Genomic DNA, 22,202 nt, shown 5'->3' with positions numbered 1-22,202 from the left:
ATCCCAGGACCCTGGAATCATGACCTGAGCCAAAGGCAGACACTTAGCTGACTGAGCCACCCAGGTGCCCCATGGAGGGGTGGGGTTTTTACTGGAGTATGAAATGTAAAGCAGGAGATGAGAGCAGAAAAGTAGGTATGGGGTTCAGATGAAGGGATCTTTGTTTACCATGTGAAGAAGCTGAGGCTTTGGGGTAGCCAGTGAAGCGTGAGGAGTTTAGCTCCAAGCCAGAATCCTTGTGTGACCTATGAGTCATGACCATAGGCAATTACGGTCTTTGTCTGGCAGGCCTCATAAGGGAAAGGTGCCCTGCCCGCACCAGACTGGCTGTGTGCCCAGTGCATTGTGTTTTCTAGAGAAAATTGAGATCTAGGACTCAGGCACCTAGACCAGACATGCTCATATGTAACCTGTATTTCTAGCCCAGGTGTCCCTATACAGAGGCCTCATTATCAGGGACCTTGACTGAGGCACCTCCTAGGTACTTTTGCTGAGACCTTCTTATCAGAGGTCTTTGGTTGAGGCACTTTCCTCCACTTGACTCAGTATCTTTCCATGTCTGGCTCTTCTCCCTTTCTTTCCCCTCGAACCACAAGTCCATAGTCAAGAGCCTTTTATTTGGGTCCCCTTGGAATGAGATGCCTCCATGCATGTGACTGCATCCACCTGACCCTTGCCTAATGCTGGCCCATGGTGGTTGTGGCAAGGAATGGAGCCCTGTGGAACTGGGCCTCTCTTTTGGCCTCTGGCTTGCCCTACTATCACAGTGAGGGAATAAAGGCTTGATTGTTACTTAAGTTTGGCTCACTGTCTTGACCACCTCAATGTCTGATTGCTCAATAGAGGGTTGTAGGCAGTAAGTGATGTAATCAGATTAGTACCTTCGAGCTCTTTCTGGTGGACATGAGACAGATTTGTGAAGTCCAAGCACACATAGAAAGCATTGTATGTCCATTATACAACCTAGGGAGGTAAAATAGAGATAGCAAAGAGGGGATTTCCTTTTTAATGCTTAGGAGGTGAAGTTAACTGGATTTACTAAGAGCTAATTTGGTAATAATCAGCAAAACTACAAACTCAAAGTTAATCCCTAATCTCTTCTTTTCTGTCTTTCCAATCTCACTCCACCCCAAATCCTCTCTGATTAACATCTGAAGTAGGCAAGGAAGAACAGATTGACATGGGAAGATGAGTCTATTTTAACAAGGGGAATGCCTATCAGACCTGAGTCTCCAGGAGGGACCTGTGGGAATTTGAACCACTGAGGAGTACAGATGTAGGTGTAGTCAACAGACAGGTTATTCAGGGAGCATCTGACACAACACCAACATTCATGGGAAAAAGAAACTGAGGGGAGCAATGTAAATGTAGAATTGCAAAGAGGCAATGTCCTCATTTTAATTTAAATTTTAATTTAAATGTAAGAAAAATGACTTGTGGAATATAGTATTTTACAAAATTTTACAAAAATTCTCTGTAGTCATATTTAGAATGTTGAAGAATTGTGCTAAATAATGTGCCATGTCATAGCTGCACCTTCCAAATAGCCATGAGGGAGAAAAATACCTTTCAATTTGTCATTCTGCTTTAAGGTGCTAAAACCATCAGTTTGAAATATCCAGTGCCTGGCAAGCAGTTTCTCTCTCCTGTACTCTTTTGCAGTTGCATACTATTCATTGAAATGGATCTGAACTGCTGTTGGGAATCTTTTGCCCATTTTTCTATCATATTTGAACTTTATTAACTTCTAGATACATTTTTTAAAAAGATTTATTTTGGAGAGAGAGAGAGCGCGCGTGCGCGCACGCAAGCGAATGGGGGAAGGGACAGAGGGAGAGAATCTCTCATGACCCATGAGTTCACCACCTGAGCCAAAACCAAGAGTTGGAGGCTTAACACACTGAGTCACCCAGGTGCTGGTAGATACTTTCTTTATATGAAGGAGACACAAACTACATTTCCCCCTAAGTTTGTCATTTATAATCTGAATTTCCCTATTCTCTTTTTTTTTTTTTTTTTGAAGATTTTATTTAAGAGAGAGAGTGTGCATGTGTGAGAGAGCAGGGGGAGGGGCAGAGGGAGAGAGAGAATCTCAGATAGACTCCACGCTGATTGCAGAGTCCCATGTGGAGCTCGATCTCACAACCCTGATAATCATGACCTCGGTTGAAATCCAGTCAGATGCTTCACCACTGAGGTGCCCCTGAATTTCCCTATCCTTTAAAAAATTATCTGGTCAAATTTATCTTTTCTCTTCTGAATTATAGGTTTTAAGTTTTACTGTGGTTTCCTTTATGCCATTGTTTCAAAGGAATTTACCCATTTAAAAAAAAAATAGATGTTTGTTTATTTATACATTTTCCCAGTTTTATTTTTTATTTATTTATTTTTGAGATTTTATTTAAGGTCCAGTTAACATACAGTGTAATTATTAGTTTCAGGTGTAGGATTTAGTCATTCATCACTTACATATAATACCCAGGGCTCATCACAAATGCCCTCCTTAATGCCCATCACCCATTTAGCCCATCTCTGGCCCACCTCCCTCCATCAATCTTGTTTGTTCTCTGTAGTTAAAGGTCTGTTTTATGGTTTGCCTCTTCCCCACCCCACCCCCATGTTCATTTGATTCTTAAATTCCACATATGAGTGAGAATATATGCCATTTGTCTTTTTCTGACTGACTTATTTTTCTTAGCATGATACACTCTGGGTCCATCCACATTGTTGCAAATAGCAAGATTTCATTCTTTTTGATGGCTGAGTGATATTCCATTATGTATATACATATATATACACACACATATACACACACCACATCTTCTTTATCTACTCATCAGTTGATGGACATTTGTGTTCTTTCCATAATTTGCCTGTTCTTAGTAATTCTGCCATAAACATTGGGGTGCATGTATCCCTTCAAATCAGTATTTTTGTATCCTTTGGGTAAATACCTAGCAGTGCAAGAACTACTCTGAATCCTAGGGTAGTTCTATTTTTAACCTTGTGAGGAACCTCCATACTCTTTTCCCGAGTGGCCACACCAGTTTGCATTCCCACCAACAGGGCCAGAGTGTTCCCCTTTCCCTGCATCCTCGCCAACATCTCTTGTTTCCTGTGTTGTTAATTTTAGGCATTCTGAGGTGGTATTTGATTGTAGTTTTGATTTGTATTTCCCTGATGATGAATGATGTTGAATGATCTGGATGTCTTCTTTAGAAAAATGTCTATTGATGTCTTCTACCCATTTCTTAACTAGTTTATTTGTTTTTTGGGTATTGAGTTTAAGTTCTTTATAGATTTTAGATATTAATTCTTTATCTGATATATCATTTGCAAATATCTTCTCCCATTCCAAAGGCTACCTTTTTGTTTTATTGATTGTTTCCATTGTTGTGTAGAAACTTTTTATCTTGATAAAGTCCCAATAGTTCATTTTTGCTTTTCTTTCCCTTTCCTCCGGAGATGTATGTAGTAGGGAGTTGCTATGGTTGATGTCAAAGAGATATATGCCTTTGTTCTCCTCTAGGATATTGATGTTTTCCTATCTCACATTTGGGTCTTTTGTCCATTTTGAATTTATTTATGTGTATTGTGTAAGAAAGTGGACTAGTTTCATTCTTCTGCATGTTGCTGTCCAGTTTTTCCAAAACCATTTGTTGAAAAAACTGTCCTTTTTCTGTTGGATATTCTTTCCTGCTTTGTTGAAAATTAGCCTCCCTTACCCATTCTTTTTTTTTTTTAATTTTTTTTTTTTTAGATTTTTATTTAGTTATGAGAGAGAGAGACAGTGAGAGAGAGCATGAGTGAGGAGAAGGTCAGAGGGAGAAGCAGACTCCCCGTGGAGCTGGGAGCCTGGTGCGGAACTTGATCCCGGGACTCTGGAACCATGACCTGAGCTGAAGGCAGTTGCTTAACCAACTGAGCCACCCAGGTGCCCCCATTCATTCTTTAGTAGAATGTTCTTTAGCTTCTGTATATTTGTGGTCTTTCCAATTTTTTTCTTGTGGTTGTCTTCAAGTTTCATAGCCTTGTGATTGGAAAATATACTGTATGGTCTCTGTCTTTTTGTACTATTTGAGGCCTGATGTGACCTAGTATGTGATCTATTCTGGAGAAGGTCCCATGTGCACTTGAAAAGAATGTGTATTCTGCTGCTCTGAGCTGAAGTGTTGTGAATATATCTGTTATTTTAAGTCCATGTGGTCCACTGTGTCATTCAAAGCCATGTTTCTTTGTTGATTTTCTGCTTGGATCGTCTGTCCATTGATATAAGTGGGGGTGTTAAAGTCCCCTACTATTATTATTTTATTACTAATGTGTTCCTTTATGTTTGTTATTAATTATATTATATATTTGGGTGCTCCCAAGTTGGGGGCATAAATATTTACCATTGTTAGATCTTCTTGTTGGATAGACCCCTTTATTATGATGTAGTGCCCTTTTTCCTCTCTTGTTATAGTCTCTTTAAAATCTAGCTTATCTGATATAAGAATGGCTACTCTGACTTTCTTTTGACATCCATTTGGATGGTAAATATTTCTCCATCCCTTCACTTTCAATCTACAGGTGTCTTTAGGTATGAAATGAGTCTCTTGTAGGCAGCATATATTGATAGTTTGGTTTTTTTTTTAAAAGATTTTATTTATCAGATAGAGATCACAAGTAGGCAGACAGGCAGCCAGAGAGGGAGAGAGGAAGGGAAGCAGGCTCGCTGCTGAGCAGAGAGCCCGATGCGGGGCTCGATCCCAGGACCCTGAGATCATGACCTGAGCCGAAGTCAGAGGCTTTAACCCATTGAGCCACCCAGGCGCCCCTGTTTTTTTTTTTTTTTTAAATCCATTCTGACACCCTGTGTCCTTCGGAGCTTTTAGTCCATTTATATTCAGAGTGATTTTTGATAGATATGAACTTAGTGCCATTTTATTACTTGTTTTGTTGTTTCTAGAGATTTTTCTTTGTTCCTTTCTAGTCTTTGTCACTTTTAATCTTTCTTTCCCATTCAGAGAGTATCCTTTAATATTTCTTGAAGGCCAATTTAGTGGTCATGAACTCCTTTTGTTTGTCTAGGAAACTCTTTCTCTCTCCTGTTCTGAATGACAACCTTGCAGGATAGAGGATATGAAGAGAATAAGAGCTGTATATTTTTCCCATTCAGCATGTTGAATATATCATGCCACTCTCTTCTTGCCTGCTGAGTTTCTATGGATAGATCTTTTGCTAACCTTATTCGCTTTGCCTTATTTGTTAGGGACTTCTTTTGTCTTACTTCATTTAGTATTTTTTCCATATCTCTATATTTTGCAAATTTTATTATGATGTGTCTTGGTGTTGGCCTGCTTTTGTTGATTTTGATGGGAGTTCTCTGTGCCTCCTGGATTTGGATATTTGTTTCCTTTCCCAGACTGGGAAAGTTTTCAGCTGGAATTTCTTCAAATAAACCTTCAGCCCTCTTTTCCCAATTCTTCTGGGACTCCTACGATACAAATGTTATTATGCTTTATAGAATCACTGAGTTCCCTAGGTCTACATTCATGTAGTATATACATTCAGTATTTTTCTTTCCCTCTTCAGCTTCATTATTTCCCATAATTTTTTCTTCTATATCACTTATTTGTTCCTCTGCTTCCTCCATCCTTGTAGTCATTACATCCAGTCAGTTTTGCATCTTGGTTATTGCAGTTTTCATTTCAGCTTGACTACATTTTAGGTTTTTTATCTCTTGGATAAGGGTCTCCCTGCTGTCTTCTGTGCTTTTCTCAAGCCCAGCTAGTATCCTTATGATTGTTGCTTTACATTCTGGATCAGGAATATTACTTACATTTGTTTTCATTAGATCCCTGGCAGTGTGACCTTTTCTTATTCTTTCTTTTGGGATGAATTCCTCTGTCTTGGCATTTTGTATAGGTCTCTGTCTTCTTCTTTGTGTTAGGAAAGCCTGTTATGGGGGCACCTGGGTGGCACAGTCGGTTGAGTGTCTGCCTTTGGCTCCGGTCATGATCCCAGGGTCCTGGGATTGAACCCTACATTGGGCTTCCTGCTCAGCAAAGAACCTGCTTCTCACTCTCTTGCTCAGCGGAGAGCCTGCTTCTCCCTCTCTCTCTGCTGCTCCCTCTGCTTCTGCTCTCTCTGTGTCAGATAAATAGATAAGGTATAAAAAAAAAAAAAAAAAGAAAGCCTGTTATCTTTCCTGCTCTTGAGAGTAATGGTTTTATGAAGTAGAGGTCCTGTACTGTCCAGGGCATGGTGCTTCAGGAAGTGTTTCAGATTGTGTACTCTGATGCTGTGTGTTTTGGCCCCTCTTTCCTTCAGGTCATTCCTCTTCAGAGTTTCTCCTCGCCTGCAGTGGCAAGTGTTTGGATCTTGGCCAGAGTGTGGCACGTTTTAACTAGTGTATTCCCGTCTGTTTTTTTTTTTTAAGGTTTTATTTATTTATTTGACAGATAGAGATCACAAATAGGCAGAGAGGCGGGCAGAGAGAGAGGAGGAAGCAGGCTCCCTGCTAAGCAGAGAGCCTGATGCGGGGCTCGATCCCAGGACCCTGGGATCATGACCTGAGCCGAAGGCAGAGGCTTTAACCCACTGAGCCACCCAGGCACCCATGTTTTTTTTAAAGGTTTTATTTATTTATTTGACAGAGAGGTCACAAGTAGGCAGAGAGGCAGGCAGAGACAGAGAGGGGAAGCAGGCTCCCCACTGAGCAGAGAGCCTGATGCAGGCCTTGATCCCAGGACCCTGCGATCACGACCTGAGCCGAAGGCAGAGGCTTAACCCACTGAGCCACCCAGGCACCCTCCTGTCTGTTTGTTAAAAGAGAACTGATGCTATTTCCACTATAGCTGAAGCTTTGTAGAGCTTTATGTTTAGTAGATGTGGTATATGGGGAATGGAGGGTTGTTCTGGTCTTCTTGGAGAGGGTCCCACCACGCTGGTTCTTAGGCACGCTTGTCCAAGAAAGCAGCAGCAACAGAGCACAGGGGGCAAGGCTTGGTGTAAGCTATTTAGGCCACCACTGTTGGCACTGTGCTGCTTATTGAAATTAGTTTATACTGAGTGGTGGGGGAGGGAAATGGGGCCATCCCTCTCCTTTGCCCCTAGAGAGGGGAGTATGTGCCTGCCACTGTCCAGAAAGTCCTCCCAGAAGAGCAAAGAATCTCCCCTTGTGTGTCCTAGGCATCCCTCAGATACCTGCCTTTACCCTGTCTTTGTCCAGCATGGCTGCCCACCTGGTAGCACAGTGCACCTTGGGGTCTATCCCAGGCAGACTGACTGCATTTTAAAACTACAAACTTTAGGGACCTGGCATGGTGGGGTCCTACACTGTCCTCTAGGGCAGGGTCTCACTGTGCTGAGAGTGATACAGGTTTGTCCCAGAAGAGCAGTCGCACCAAGGTGCAGGGGTTTGGAGTTTGTTGTAAACCACAGCAAAGAGCTGGTGTCCAGGTTAGCTGCCCTCAGCAGGTGTCTTTGCATCTATGCTGAGAGGTGGGGAGGGAAATAGTGCCTGCTGGCTCTTTAGTCCACCTCTCCCAGATGTGCTCCAAGAATGGGGAACTGCCTCTCCTAGTGAGTCCCAAGGAATCCTACGATCACGTCTGCCTCCAGGCTATCTGTGCTCTCTCTCCACAGGAGAACTGTAGCCCCTGCCATGCTCCACACTAGTCCTGCTGTGGACAGCCTAAACTCTAGTCTTTGAGCCCCACTGGTTGTCAAAAAATATCGAAAATCAGCTCCTCTCATCTTCCCTGTCAGTTGCTTTGGGGAAGTGTTTTCCATATGCAATCCCCTGTGCATTCCTCTCTCCCTCCCTCCTTCCCTCCTCTGTGACCAGGGCTCCCTGCCCTCTGCAGCACCCATGATCTCTTTCTCCCCCAAACCACATCTCTGTACCTCCTACCTTCCATGATATGTCTTCTTCTCTCCCTCTAGATGTGCAGTTTGTTCTGTCAGTCTTCAGATCAATTTTGTCCTAAACAAACAAATTGATTAAAGAGAAGAAGTAGTAAATCAAACCTAAGTTCCGCAACTTGTGAATTTCTGCCCATGATACTGGGAATTCTCTCTCTTTGGGATATGATTATGAGTGTACAAGACACCACTACTAGTTCTTACCCTTCCAATTTAGAGGATGAACTAGATTTTTTTTTAAAAAACTTTAATTTTTAGAGAGAGAGCATGGGCATAAGTGGGGGTGAGGGGCAGAGGGGGAAGGAGAGAGACAAGCAGACTCTGTGCTAAATGCAGAGCCTGATGTGGGGCTTGACCTCATGACCCTGAGATCATGACCTGAGCCAAAATCAAGAGTTGGATGCTCAACTGACTGCCATCCAGGTGCCTCTAGATTTTGTTTTTGTTTTGTTTTAGAGCAGTTTTAGATTTAGAGAAAATTGAGCACATAGTGCAGCAAATTCTGTATAACTCCTTTCTCTTCTGTACTGTTTCCCTTATTGTTAACATTTTGCATTAGTGTGGTACATTTGTTACAATTGATGAACCAATAATAATATATTATTAACAAAAGTCCATAGTTTACAGTAAGATTCAGGCTTTCTGTTGTACAAGTTTGTGAGTTTTGACAAATGTATAATGATACATATTCACCATTATAATATCAAACAACAGTTTCACTAGCCTGAAAAAAATCCCATGCTTCACCTATTTATCCCTCCTTTCCACTCCCCAACCACTAATCTTCTTACTGTCTCTGTAGTTTTGCCTTTTCTAGAGTGTCAGATAGTTGGAATCATAGAACTGTAGATTTTCAGATTGACTTCTTTTACTTAGCAATATGTATTTAAGTTTCTTCCATGTCTTTTCATGGTTTGATGGCTCATTTTTAAAAAAACTTTTAATTCTAGTATACCCAACATACAGTGCTATATTAGTTTCAAGTGTACAAAGTAGTGATTCAGGAATTCCATACGTCGCCTGGTGCTTATCATGACAAGTGCACCTCTTAATCCCCATCACCATCACCATCCGCCCCATCTACCTCCCCTCTAGTAACCATCAGTTTGTTCTCTATAGTTAAGAGTCTGTGTCTTGGTTTGTTTCTCTCTCTCTCTCTCTCTCTTTTTTTTTTTTTTGCCTTTGCCCTTTTTTTTTTGTTTCTTAAATTCTATGTATGAGTGAAATCATATGGTATTTATCTTTCTCTGACTGACTTATTTCACTTAGCATTATACTCTCTAGTTCTATCCAAGTTGTTGCAAATGGCAAGATTTCATTCTTCTTCATAGCTGAACAATATTCCATTGTGTGTATGTATATACATACATATATGTATACATGTATGTATATACATGTATATACATACATGTATACATATACATATGTGTATACATGTGCATGTGTGTGTATATAGGTATATATATACACCTATGTACACACACACACACACACACCATATCATTATCCATTCATCTATTGATGGACACTTACTTAGGTTGCTTCCATAATTTGGCCATTATAATTAATACTGTAATAAACATCAGGGTGCATGTATCCTTTTGAACTAGTGTTTTTCTATCCTTTGGATAAACACCTAGTAGTGCAATTGCTGGATTGGAGGGTAGCTCTATTTTTAACTTTTTGAGGAATCTCCATACTGTTGCAGAGTGGCTGTACCAGTTTGCATTCCTACCAAAAGTACATGAGGATTCCTTTTTCTCCACATACTTGCCAACACTTGTTTCTTGTGTTTATTTATTTTGAGAGAGAGAGAGAGTGGGGGAGGGACAGAGAGAGAGGGAGAGAGAATCTTAAGCAGCCTCCATGCCCAGTATGGAACCCAACACCAGACTTGATCATATGACCCTGAGATCTTGACCTAAGCCAAAATCAGGAGTATGAACACAACCAATTGAGGCACCCAGGCACCCATGTTCCTTGTGTTTTTGATTTTAGGCATTCTAACAGGTATGAGGTGATATCTCACTGTAGTTTTAATTTGCATTTCCCTAATGATAAGTGATGTTGAACATCTTTTCATGTGTCTGTTGGCCATCTGGATGTCTTCTTTGGGGAAATGTCTGTTTATTTCTTCTGGTTGGCTCATTTCTTTTATCACTGAATAATATCCCATTGTGTGGTTATACCAGTGTTTGTTTATACATTTACCTATTGAAGACATCTTTGTTGAGTCCAAGTTTTGACAATTATGAATAAAGCTTCTATAAATGTTCATGTGTAGGTGGGCTGTACTATTTTGCATTCACACCTACAATGAATGAATGAGTTCCTGTTGCTCCACATCCTTGTCAGCATTTGGTATTGTCAATTTTTTTTTTTTAAGATTTTATTTATTTATTTGACAGAGAGAGATCACAAGTAGGCAGAGAGGCAGGCAGAGAGAGAAGGGGAAGCAGGCTCCCCGATGAGCAGAGAGCCTGATGCAGGGCTCGATCCCAGGACCCTGGGATTATGACCTGAGCCGAAGGCAGAGGCTTTAACCCACTGAGCCACCCAGGCGCTCCGGCATTGTCAATTTAAAAAAAAAAATTTTAACCATTCCAGTTATGATATCTCATTGTTTTAATTTGTAATTTCCTAATTACATATGATGTTGTGCATCTTTTAATATCCTTATTTTCCATCTGTGTGTTTTCTTTGGTGGAATATCTATTTGGATCTTTGCCCATGTTTATTTATTTATTTTTTTAAAAGATTTATTTATGGTCCTTTGGTCCTTTTTTCTGGTCCATTGCAGTGGACATAGGGGAAGGGAGGAAAACTGAATGGGAAGAAAGTCAGAGAAACAAACCATGAGAGACTCCAGACTCTGGGAAGCAAACTGGAGGTTACAGAAAGGAGGGGGTGACGGGAATGGGGTAGCTGGGTAATGGGTATTAAGGAGGGCACAAGTGGTGATGAGCCATGGGTGTTATATACAACTAATGAATCATTGAACACTACATCAAAAACTGCCAAAAAAAAAAAAAAAAGATTGATTCATTTTAGAGGGGTGGGGGCCAGAGGGAGAGAAAGAGAATCTCAAGCAGACTCCCTGCTGAGCATGGAGCCCTACAACGGGCTCAGATTCACGACCCTGAGATCATGACCTGAGCCAAAATCAAGAGTTGGTTGCTTAACAGACTGAGCCACCCATATTTTTTTGCCCCATCTTTTGCCCATATTTTAATTAGATTGTTTTCTTATTGTTGAAGTTTTGTGTTTTTGACAACCAAGAATCTTTTTAAATTTTATTATTTATTTTACTGAAGTATAATTGACACACAATAGCCTGTTAGTTTTTGGTGTACACGATAGTAATTTGATATTTTTATACGTTGCCAAATTATTCTAACAGTTGCCGTCTGTCACCATGTAAAGTTATTATAATACCGTTGACTACTGTCACCATGTTGTGCTTTCATCTCCATGACTTATTTATTTTTTATTTTCTTTGCTGCAGCATTTTATTTTCCTCACACAATGATGCTTTGCTGGGGCCTAATATTTTCACAGGACAATAGAAACCAAAATTTACTGTCCTGTCTTAAAGAATTGAGAATTGGGTACAAAATCCTTACATAAGTTAAAAGGATGAATACAGTTATAGTTGTAAATGCAAACTGTTTTCCACCTTATGGCAATTAACAATCCACAGTGTTCTGCCAGGAAAACATTGGGTAAGAAAGGAAAGTGGGTCCTAAGGTTCAGACATTCCCAAGCCTGTCAGACCAGCAAGACAGAAATGACAGCTGGTTCAGTACTCTTGCCAGCCTCTAGAGAAATCCTGGAATAGGCAGCTCTTACATATTAATACCCTGCACAGATCAAGAACCTCATGGTCTCACAGATTGTTATTAAACCAATGGATTTCTCTTTCCATGACTTTATTTTATAACTGAGAGTTTGTACCTTTTAGTCCCCTTCACCTATTTTGCCCTCAGCCCCTCCCACCTTGAATCTGTTTTGTTCTTTTGTTTGTTTTTAGATTTCACAGTAAGTGAAATCATATAGTATTTGTCTTTCTCTGTTTGACTTACTTGACTTAGCAGAATACACTTTGGGGTCCATCCGTGTTATCTCAAATGGTAAGATTTCATTCTGTTTTATGGCTGAGTAATACTACAATATGTGTATATGTATGTGTCACATTTTTAAAAATCCATTAATCCGTGGATACTTAGATTGCTTCTATATTTTGGCTGTTGTAAATAATGGTGCAATGAATATAGGAGTGCATATATTTTTACAGATTGGTATTTTTGTCTCCTTCAGATAAATACCCACAAGTGGAATTGTTGGATCATATGGCAGTTCTATTTGTAATTTTTTGGGAAAGTTCCATACTGTAATCCATAGTGGCTATACCAATTTACGTTTCCAACAACACTGTACAAAGGATCCTTTTTCTTTATATCCTTAGAGCACTTTTTTTTTTTGGTCTTTTTGATAACAGCCAATCTGACAGGTGTGAGGTGATATTGTAGTTGTGATTTGCATTTCTGTGATGATTATTATTGATTAGTGATGATTAGTGATGTTGAGCTTTTCATGCACCTGTTGGCCATCTGTATGTCTTCTTTGGAAAAATGTCTATTCAAGTCCTCTGCCCATTTTTTAAGTAGGTTATTTGGGAGTTTTAAAGTTGTATAAGTTCTTTATATATTTTGGGTATTAACTCCTTATAGGATGTACGATTTGCTAATATGTTCTTCCATTCAGTAGGTTGTCTTTTCCTTTTACTGATGATTTTCTTCACTGTGTAAAAGCTTTTTAGTTTGATGTAATCCCATTTGTTTTAGCTTGTGTTGCTTTTTGCCTGGTCCAAAAAAATATTGCTAAGACAGATATCAAAGAGCTTACTGCCTATGCTTTCTTCTAGGAGTTTTATGATTCCAGGTCTTACATTCAAGTCTTTAATCCATTTTGGATTTATTTTGGTACATGGTGTAAGATAGTGGTCCAGTTTTATTCTTTTGCATGTAGCTAACCAGTTTTCCCAACACTATTTGAGTTCTTTTGTATATTTTGAATGTAAATTCTTTATTAGCCATGTTGCAATTATTCTCTTCCAGGCTTGGCTTTTTTTCATTCTCTTAATGTGTCTTTCACAAAGCAGGAGTTTTTAATAATAATAATTCCAGCTTAACATTTTTCATGGATTGTACTTTCAGTGTTATATCTAAAAATTCATTGCCAAATCCAAGGTCATCAAGATTTTCTTCTGTTATCTTTTATAAGTTTTATGGAAGACATTTGTATGTTTTATATTTAGATCTTTGATTTATTTGAGTTATTCCTGTGAAAGTGTAAAGCCAGTGTCTAATTTCATTTGTTTGCATGTGGATGTTTTAGCTATCCTTTCTTCATTAAATCACTTTCTGCTCCTTTGTCAAAGATGAGATTCTGTTTGTGTGGGTGTATTTATTCTCTTAATGTTTTAATGGTTTCAATTTTAAACATATATCTTTGATGTTTGGAATTTAACTAGTATAGAAATGGATTTAGCTCTATACTAGCCAGGTAGCTACACACAGCTGTCTCAATACAGCTGAGATTAGTGAATCTCTTCACTATTCAAGATGTTACCTTTTATATTAAATGCTCATGTATAAATATTTGGGTCTATCTTTGGACCATTTCATATACATATATATATATATACTGGTACCATTGCTTTAATTATTGAGGCTTTATAATATGAAGGTCTTATATATTTCATATTTCATATGAGCAGGCCTTCATATTTCTGTTTTCAGAATTGCTTGTTTGTTTTGTTTACATATGACATTAAAATTAGCTCGTCCAGTTTCTTCCCCTCCCTGACTAAATCCTACTGGCATTAAATTTATAAATTATTTTAGGGATGATTGGTATCTTTATAATGAATCTTCCCATCCTGGAACCTGATGTCTTTCCATTTGTTCAGCTTTTCTTTCGTGACCTCCAGTAGAGTTTTAGTGTTTTTGTGATTTATGATTAGACGCTTAAATGTATTGCTAGGTATTTTATCTCTTTAGTTTCTATTGTAAATGGGTTCTTTTCTTTCATGGTCTTCTAGCATACACATATTTCTATTTTATGTGTGTATATGTATGTATAATATATGTGTATGGGAAACAAGTATAATCTATAATTATAGTTATATGCATTAAGTTTATGTCCTTTGACCTTATTGAATTTTTATTATTTTAAAGAAGACTGGAAAAACAAACTTAGATTACAGTAATATCTTTATTGTAGAATGCATGAGAAATATAGGAAGTCATGAAAAACCCTTGTAAAATTCTTAATAATCCCATTACCCAGAGCTAAACAGTTATTTATTTATTTTTTTATATCCTTGAGTCTTTTCCCTAAGACGCTGTTATATTTATTTATTTATATATTTATTTATTTTTAAAGATTTTTATTTATTTATTTGACAGAGAGAGAGATATCACAAGTAGGCAGAGAGACAGGCAGAGAGAGAGGGTAAGCAGGCTCCTCTCTGAGCAGAGAGCCCAATACAGGGCTTGATCCCAGGACCCTGAGATCATGACCTGAGCCGAAGGCAGAGGCTTAACCCACTGAGCCACCCAGAGGCCCCAAGATACTGTTATTAGATATTAAATGTATACATAAGACCTTTGTCTTTTTTCTAAGACACCATTACCTGATACTAAATAAATATATGAACTATGTGTGTGTGTATATATAAGTATATTATATAGTAGGTATATAATTATATATAAATAATTCTTCTAAGTTTAAATTAAACATTTTATTAGGCAATAAACTGATGAGCCAAAACTCACTGGCATTTATTCAGACATGTTAATTTCAATTAACTTGTCAGTTATTTGACTCAAATCCTCTTCTTAGCCTTATTATAATCGAGAAGAAGAAATATTTGTATATAATATTTAGATTGTTTTTATATTTCTCAAAATATATGTATATGTACTCAAAACTTGTATTTGAGAATATTTGTATTGCTTTGACTTTTTACAAATGTGTAAACCTATGCTAATTTTTTTTTCTTCAAAGCATTTGAACTTGTTTTTTTTTTTTTTTTTTAAGATTTTTTATTTATTTGACAGAGATCACAAGTAGGCAGAGAGGCAGGCAGAGAGAGAGAGGAAGGGAAGCAGGCTCCCCGCTGAGCAGAGAGCCTGATGCGGGGCTCGATCCCAGGACCCTGAGATCATGACCTGAGCCGAAGGCAGAGGCCTAACCCACTGAGCCACCCAGGCACCCCTGAACTTGTTCTTTATGTAGAATGTTTTCATTGAGAGTTCTTTGACAACAGAAAAGATCAAGGTTTTAGCTAACTTTTTTTCTCTGAATATAGGAAAATTGTGTTTAGGAAAAAGACTAAGTTAGTAAAAATAGAAGAATAGGAAAACACATAAAGTTAGGGTAAGCATTACACAAAATATTTAAAGAATTATCTATTTTTGGACCATTATGGCCAGTTAAGTAGTGTTTTTGGTAAGATATTTAAAATACTCCTAAAACATCATTGAGTAAAAATATACTGACTTACTGTCTATTAAAATTTTCCTACATTGGGGTGCCTGGGTGGCTCTGTCAGTTAAACCTCTGACTATTGATTTTGGCTCAGGTCATGATTTCAGGGTCCAGTTCGTGTTGGGCTCTGTGCTGGGTGTGGAGACTACTTAAGATTCTCCCTCTTCCTCCTCCTCTCCCCTACTTGTGCACACGTATGTGTGAGCACACATGTGTGTGCCTGTGTGTTTGCTGGCTTGCTCTCAAAAAAAAATTTTTTTTTTCTTGCACTGTTATTTCAGGATATGTTAAGTAAACTAAACCAAGTTGAGTGTTGAGAGTATAGCTCAGCACCATGTATGTAAGACAGCAGGTATTAAGTCTAGATCTCAGAAGGGTCTCTGGTGTTACCCTACTTGTCTATATAATTGCAGAAACACCAGGACTCTGAATCAGAAGTTAGACCACACGGCAGTGACAGCAGTCAGGGTAGCATGGTAATACTAGGTCCCCCTTAGCCAGGTCTTCACAGAGCAACAATGTGAGAGCCATATGCTTATACCTGGACTTATAGTGAGGTTTGGAGAAGGAGAACTCAGAGATTATGAATCTCTGAGCTTCTTTTTTTACTCGATTTTATTTATATATTTGAACAAGAGAGGGAGCTCAAGAGAGCACAAGCAGGGGGAAGAGGGTAAGGGAGAAGCAGAATCAGGCTCCCTGCTGAGCAAGGAGCCTGATGCAGGGCTGGATCCCAGGACCCTGGGATCATGACCTGAGCTGAAGGCAGACACTTAACTGACTGAATCACCCAGGGAACCCATGAATCTCTGAGCTTCTATAAGAGCTGACACGTTTAATCTTTCTTTCTAGATAGAGGTAGAGTGCTCAGCTTATTATTTTCTTTCTCTGAAAGTAGACAGATCCTCTCTGGGGCAGGAGAAGATCTCTGCCCCTAAATTTAACTCTTTGGCTCCAGGGGGGATAGGAAAGGTTTTATTGCTCCTTGAATGGGAGCTGATGGCTTGCCAGCTTAGAAGGTACAGAGGAGACAGTCTCCAATGTTAATGTCATGCTAGGTTTCATCTGTGGGAGACTTGGACTGTGTAGGAACACTGAGAAATCCAGGGAGGACTGTCTTGTAACAGAGGCATATATAAATACATGTTTATGGCTTATATGTATATGGTACACATATTCAAGATTCACAGGAAACTGATAATGTTGGCTTACAGGAATGGAGTGGGAAACTGGGATTGGGGGAGGGCATTATAGGTAGATACAACTCCTCAACTCAGAAGTACCTTGTGTTTTGAACCATATGGAAATTTTTACCAATTTGCAAAATAAATAACATTTAAATTAAAAATGAGAATTGGGATTTATAGTCTAAAACTTCTTAGTCCTGTTTTCTAAAATATACTTAGTCAAAACTGATGGAATTGAGTGGTTTGATAACCATATGAGGAAAATCTTACTCCCAGTTTCTGGATGAAAAAGGGTAATATTTAGAAAAAGAAGGTTGAGATAGCAGCTAACCTTTATTTGTTGATTGAGAATATCATATATTTAACCAGTGTGAGGCAGTTTAGGTAGAGGATGGGAGATTGAGGCACTATAATCTCAAATGTGGATTGGAAAATTGTATGATATAGAGGAATTCACTGAGGATTCACTGAGTATTTGAGTTCCCATTCCTTATTTTCCATAGTATGATCTGAGCAATTTATCTTTTCTGACTGCTAGTTTTGCACATCTTTAAATGTTACAATTGCACCTCATGAGATTGTTGTGAAGATCAAAGAAGGTAATGCCTGTGAAAATAAATTGTGCATTTTACCCAGTACTCTATGAGTGTTAGTTGATTTTTTCGGTGTAAATGCAGGAACTCTGGGGTGCCTGGGTGGCTCAGTGGGTTAAGCCTCTGCCTTCAGCTCAGGTCATGATCTCAGAGTCCTGGGATCGAGCCCCGCATCAGGCTCTGTGCTCAGCAGGGAGCCTGATCCCCTCCCCCTCTCACCTGTCTACTTGTGATCTCTCTCTCTGAAGTAAATAAATAAAATCTTTTAAAAAGATTTAAAAGATTTAACAATGTTCCTTTCATTTTTAAAAGATTTTATTTATTTATTTATTATATATTATTATTATATTATACAAATAATATAATAATATATTATACATAATATATAATATTATATTTATTTATTTATTATATATTTATATATTTATTTTATTATTATTTATATATTTATATATTTATTATATATTTATTTATTATTTTATTTTTATTATTTATTATTTATTTTTCTTTGCAATTAAGGAAAAAAAAGGAATCCAAATTCAAATGTCTACCTGTAGTTCTGTTCCACACACAGTACTAACAGAAGTGAATTCATGTGAATTCTTGCTGTGATAGGGCTGTGATATTTGCCATGAGGTAGCAGTTGCAAAGAAAGACCTTTCTTTTTCTTTTTCTTTCTTTGACAGAGATCACAAGTAGGCAGAGAGGCAGGCAGAGAGAAAGTGGAGGAAGCAGGCTTCCCACTGAGCAGAGAGCCTGATGCAGGGCTCGATCCCAGGACCCTTGGATCATGACCTGAGCTGAACGCAGAGGCTTTAACCCACTGAGCCACCCAGGCGCCCCAAGAAAGACCATTCTTATAGTCATTTTTGATTCCTAAATACCATGAAATGATTCAAAAAGGAAAGATTATCCAGGACTATAAGAAACAATGAAATCTCATGAACTCTTCATTAAGATGTGGTACTTGGTATTCTTGAGACAGTGTTTTGTCACAAAGCAGTTTCTTTCCCTTTAATGAACATATTACTTATAATAATATGAACTTCAAATATTATGGGAGTTATTTTCAACTATCACAATTTTTGCTAATATTTTGTTCTTTAACATATTATTGCCAAGCCAGGCTATTGAGTCTTAAGGTGACGTTATTATAGAACCTCTGGAAAAACCTCGGAAAGACTCTTAGAAGTGTCTTCCTCTAAGATCCTAATCTGCACCCATGTTGGTCCTTTCTTAATGGGATTGGTCTGTTGCTTATTCTTTTATCTGTGTCAGGTTTGTTAATGCACAATATTGTCAGGTGGGTGACTGTTTGATAGTGATATACTTTTTACTGGGAAATTGTAATAAAACATTATTTTCTTGGATTTGAATTCCTCACAGCTCTATGTTAACTGGTGGAAATGATTATTTCCCTATATGGTGCTCTTTTATACGAAGTCCTTATACCAGTGCATAGCACCTTGCATGACATGTATTAGGTGTTCATAAAATACTGGATTGATGGATGAATGAATTTGGAAGCTTCACCATTTGGTTGTTAAAAATGGGAGAAGCAGAAATCCTTTCATGTTATAAGCCTGCAAGATTGTTTCTGGTGATAAAATTTTATAAGGAGAAAGCGAGTAGGAGAATATACAATATATGACAAAAATAATAAGATGAGTATTTGTGAATTTGTTTTTACTTGTACTCTCCATTTATATTTCAGAGGTGGCTTTTGTTTGTTATTTTAACTGTATTAATTTAGAAAATGCTTAAATAAATATTTTGGGATATTTTATTTTATACATGGATCTGCCCAGTTACAATGTAATTAATTTAGATAAAAGCAATTTGTTCCTCTCTCGGTGTTATTTTTCCTCCTTCCTCTCCCCCCATTTTTTTCTTTCTTCCTTAAAAAAAAAATTTTTTTTTGTCATAGGGATTTGGTATGGCAAAATAGAAGGTAATATTTCCTTTTTAGTGGGTTTTTTTTTTTTTTTAGGAGTAATGACAGAAACATAATGTAAAAGTAGTCTTTTTTTCTGAAGAAAAGGCTGAATGGCCTGCTGCTCCAAAAGCAGGGTCAAGTTGACTTCAATTTCGTTTCTTTTTCTTTTTCTCTTTTTTTCCTTCCTTCCTTCCTTCCTTCTTCTCCCTCTCTCTCCCTATCCTTCTTTCTTTTTTTTTTGACACCCATTCAGTTCTGGGCCATAGTCTAATGGTTGTGATAGGAGGGTCTCAGGAAAAGCATGCCAAGGAAAAGGAAGACCTTTCTGGGACAGGAAGAGCTTCCAGGTCAGAACTGCTCTAAGCTCTTTCACCCCATCAATAAATAAGAAAATGCCAAGACAGACTTTTCCTTTTACCCATTTCTCTCAGCATTTCTCTTCTTTGTGAATTGAGTAAAGGAGCACAGGCTTGTGAATGGATCCTCGAGGTCATTAGGTGTCCCCGTATTCTACAGATTAACATTAAAAATGTATTAAAGTTAGAAAGCCACTGGGAACAATCACGGAGATCATTAGATTGTGAATGTCATTAGTTTTGGTTATTATTACCTCATGGATAATGACTACTTAATGAGCTTTGGGACATTAGGCAAGGTAACCTCTCTAAGCCCCATGACCTTATCTATAAAATGGAGTTAATGATAGTACTGATCTCAGATGGTTGCTATGAAAATTAAGCAAGACTGAGTGCATTTCTGAGTGTTTTTACTGATAAGCCTCAAAATCTGGGTCTGACTGGCTTAAGCAGAAAAGGATTTGGGGTGGATATAGGAAATCTCAGGCTCGCTAGAAGGGCTGAGGAAATGGACTCAGAGTTAATACGGTTCTAAATTATAGTCAAAAGCATGACCCACAAATAGTCTGGGTGTGACTGGTGCAATAGCGCTGAGTGTCAGATGCAACAGCTTGCCTCACCTGTGCTGGGGCTGTCATTGATACTGTTGTTAGTCTGAGTTTTAAAGCTGACTATTGCTCTACTGCTTCTTGAAATAATTCTGTTCTGTCCCTTATTCTTTACATCACTGGCTCCTGATCCAGAATGTCAGGCAAATGATTCTGGGTTATATGGCCATGACTTGCAGCAGAGAACCTAGAAGAGCAAATTTATGATATTATTAGCTTTTGTGGGGGGGATTTGGGCTCTGCCCACCGTGAAGACATAGAAAAAGAAATCCCCAAAGTAAAAGAGTTTAGAGCTGGGCAGTCCCCAAACTGATAAAATTTCCGCTACCATGGAATACTTCATACAGTGCCTGACATGAGGTAGGTGCCCCCCATATGTTGGCTTTGTTAATTTATATTTGCCAGTTTTTTTGAGAAACAAGGTTAGGGAGATTTGTACTCCCAGATATGATTTTTGAAGCAAATGGATTAAAGCTGCTAAAGCAGTAAAGGTAAATGGGCAGATGTAATTTCCAAGCCTAGAATTACATGGTAGTCCAATTAAGTTCACTAGATGTCCTCTCCCTCTGGATTGAAATATTTCAAGGGTAATTTTGGAAAGGTAGCCAAAATGTATAAGCAACAAACAACCCAGATTGCCACCGAGACTCCCCTGACATTCATTAGTTGCTTCCCTTTTCACCTAGTTTCCCATTTATGAGTGGACAGTACTAAACATAGTTTAGAAAGTTCTGGCCTTAGTGTCAGAAAACCTGAATCTCAGCTCTACCAGTGACCACCACTATGATCCGGACAGATTACATAATCCCTCAGGTTGTTTCATGTGTGTATAATACAGAATATTTAGATTGGATACAATCAGCTGGAGTCTGGCGTGCAGCTCTTTTGCTGACTTGTTCAAGTTCACTGAGCTGCACATGGAACACAATGACTTGGTCAAAGTGAACTTCACCCACTTTCCAGGCCTCATCTTCTGGCACTCCCTCTGCCTAAAGAGGGACAAGGTGGCCATCATGGTTAGCTCGCTGGACTAGGTTTGGAACCTGGAGCAAAGGACCTGTTGGGCAGTAAGATCAAGTACATGCAGCATGTGTTTGAGATCCTGCTGCACCTGCAGACCCTGCAGCTGGACTCCAGCTCCCTCACATACATCGAGCCCTGGATCCTCAACTCTTGGAAATCATTGATGAGCATCATCCTGGCCAGGAATATATGGGACTATGGACGCATTGTGTGTGGCCTGGCCTCGTGGCTCCACAGCTTCCAGGGGCGCTGCAATGACAACTCCCAGTGGGTCAGCCCAGAGTACACACAGGGCAAAGACATCCTAGATGCTGTGGTCACCTTCCACCTGTGCAAGGATAGGGCCGAGTCCACCATCGGTCTTCTGCTCTCAGCCATCCCAACAACAGTGACCTGGGGCTCCCGGCCAGTCCGGCCACTGTGCTTACTGATGGCAGGGAGGGGCAGCTCGGTGGCACACACAAGCCAGCTGCTGTGGCTCTCCCCAGCAGTGAGCATTCTTAGAACACCATGCAGATCCACAGGGCAGTCACAGGCACCATGGCCCTCATCTTCTGCCTCATCTTGGTTCTGGTGCTCTCTGTCTCCTAGAAGTGTTTCCTACCCAGCCTTGGGCAACTCAGACAGTGCTTTGTCATGCAGTGCAGGAAGCAAAAGCAGAAATAGACCATGCATCAGATGGCTGCCATGTCTTCCCAGGAATACTACATTGATTACAAACTGAATCACATGGAAAGAGCCCTGGTGGTCATGCCAGGTGTGATTGTCCCAGTGGATCTCAACCTGTATGCTATCAAACAGGTCTGGGCAGCTGGGTCGACCTGCCAGCGCCAGGGTGGGGTCTCCTTGTCTGTGCTCTGATACGCTCCTTGACTGAAACTGTAGGGGGATATTTCAACAGCAAGGTCTGTCCATATTAAGGAATCTGAGAGTGTAAAAAGGTACCAATCATTGATTTTTAAATTTTTTTGTAAATGAAAATGTTTAAAACAACATTTATTGTTTTTACCAAAAGAGTATTTAAATAGTACCATTGA

The 22,202-nt window shown here is 39.0% G+C and overlaps 1 protein-coding gene across 1 annotated transcript in view; it reads left to right on the top strand.

Annotated features, from left to right (window-relative positions):
- Positions 1-22,202, top strand: part of TXNDC16 (thioredoxin domain containing 16) — a 111,373-nt gene that overhangs the window by 21,021 nt on the left and 68,150 nt on the right. The gene's annotated exons all lie outside the window — the stretch shown is intronic.

This window comes from Martes martes, assembly GCF_963455335.1.
Source record: "Martes martes genome assembly, chromosome: 7".
Taxonomy (NCBI): Eukaryota; Metazoa; Chordata; class Mammalia; order Carnivora; family Mustelidae; genus Martes; species Martes martes.
Note: the sequence above shows the minus strand (reverse complement) of the source record. Positions and strands in the feature narration are given on the sequence as shown.